Here is a 2485-nt window from a genome sequence, read left to right as displayed (position 1 = left end):
TTTGGTTCATCTCATCCATGCCCCCCTACTCTGAGGTTTGTCAGTTTGAACCATACTCCTTCCTATGTTTTTTTTTTTAAATCCTCACCTGAGGATATTTTTCCATTTATCCACAGATAGAGCGGGAAGGGGAGAGAGAGAGAAACATCAACATGAGAGACACATTGCCTCCCATATGACCCGACCAGTGCCAGGGATTAACCTCAACTGAGGTATGTGCCTTTGACCGGAATTGAACTCACAACTCTTTGGTCCATGGGCCGATGCTCTAACCACTGAGCATACTGGCCAGGGCTATTTTTTCAATTTTAAAAAATAAAATTACTAAACACATAAATCTAAATCTTTTATTGCATTAAACATATATTATAAATGTATTGATTATTTTCAGTGAAAATGTAATGCTTTATGTATGATTATAAGGAAACTACTACCTAACTCCCACCCACAGCAGGGCACTTGATCAGGCCCCATAACACATTAGGAAGTATGAAAAATTATTGACAAGTATGTTTGGGTATAATATAGAAGGTGATATGGTATGAACAGGGCTTTGGGAATAAAAAGAGTAAGTATGGATTGATATGAAGGACATTTTAGAGAACAATGCAATAGAGATTGACACATTAACTTAAAGGTCATAGAAATATATTGATGTGAAACATAAAGAAAAAAGAGATGTCATGTTAAATTCTAGGTTTCTGGCTTGTGTGATAAACAGATGTAACACTGAAATAGGGAACACTAGTAGGTAGGTCAATTTGGGGGACTCATGGCAGCAAGAATGTTATTTTCAAACAGGATATTTTGATATCTCTGGAGATGTCAAGAAGGCAGGAAGAGATATAAATCCTGAGCTCAGAGAAGAAGTCTAGCCTGGAGATGTCATTTTAAATATAATAATAAATACGTACAAGAATAGCCAAGACTATCCAAAGATTATAGTGGAAAAGAAAAGAGGACCTGGAATAAATTCTAGGACAAAATATCAATAAGTCTAATGCTATCAAGATTTCATGCTCATTTATTCAGAAAAAAACGTTTCTGACTTTATAGCCTAATTCAAGTCTCCATATCATATGCTTTTATAGAGCTATTTATTATTCTTTAATTTGTTTGAGTGTTCTTAACAAATAATATTGGCCTAGCCTGTGTGGCTCTGTTGGTTCGGTGTCATCCATGCACCAAAATGTTGTCAGTTCAATTCCCAGTCAGGACACACTGTGAGCTTAATTCCCAGTGTGAGGGCATGCAGGAGGGCGCCAATCAATGTTATGCTCTCACATCAATGTTTCTCTCTCTCTCTCTCTCTCTAAAATAAACAAACAAACAAAATATATTAGTCTCCTTTATTAGAATTTAATATTCATGAGAGCAGGACCATACCTATTTTTACAGTTCTTTTTTTATCTCCAATAGCCAGTACATTTGGGAATTTTATGAGTGTTTAAAAGATATATTTATTGAGGAAGAGGAGATAGGAAGAAAATATGGAAATGATGGAAGAAGGAAAAAAAAAGAGTTGAAGCTATAAGGTATTATTCACTGAGGAAACAAATGCAGAACAGGAAGCCAGGGGGAAAATATTATGTAGAAAAATATTGAGTAGATCATGTAACTCTTATACAGAAAAAAAAAAAACTACCTCAAAATTTAAGTACTAAATACATTAATTAAGTGAATTATTTTTAATTATAAAACTTGATGAATTTTATGCCTTGATAAACACACACACACACACACACATACATACAGAGAGAGAGAGAGAGAGAGAGAGAGCTTCTACCACTGTAATAAATACATAGGGTTCCTTAATGCCAGTTTCCAGACAATAGTCCCTCAAGTAAAACCAACAGCCTAACTTTCTTCACTATAGTTTAGTTTCTCCTGTCCTTAAATTCATACACATGGGAACATAAAGCATGTACTTTTGGAGTCTGGCTTTTACTCACTTTTATAGCTATCAAATTCATTTTGATATTTTGATGATTATTTCTATTCCAAAGAAAGTAATCAACTATAAATCTCAAAATGCCTTTAGAAATTTAAAATTATTACTTTGAAAGAAATAATTTTCATGGCCAAAGAGGAAAACAGATAAATCCCTGTTAATGCTGAGTGAATTTACATTTTGTAACCTACCTGGAAGAACTAATCTTAACTTTCAATACATGTTAACAAATATTTCATATTTTTATCATATATAATAGTCCCACACAAATAATTCTCTTAATTAAAAATCCTGTAAATTTGATTTACTTCTTTCATAATACCAAAGTGTTAAGATCTTAGCAAAGCCACATTCACTTTTTAAGGTGAAATTTACTTTTCAGCAGTTTTTTTGGTTGACTTTCTAAAAAATAGATTTTATTTACTAGAAGAATTTTAGGTTTATAGCAAAATTAATGGAAACTACAGAGTTCCCATAATTGCCCTACCCTACATATATCCAATCCCCCCTACTGTCAACATGCACATGAATTTT

This window comes from Molossus molossus, unplaced genomic scaffold (genome assembly GCF_014108415.1).
Source record: "Molossus molossus isolate mMolMol1 unplaced genomic scaffold, mMolMol1.p scaffold_m16_p_7, whole genome shotgun sequence".
NCBI lineage: Eukaryota > Metazoa > Chordata > Mammalia > Chiroptera > Molossidae > Molossus > Molossus molossus.
The sequence above is the reverse complement of the archived record's forward strand: the minus strand, read 5'-3'. Positions refer to the sequence as shown.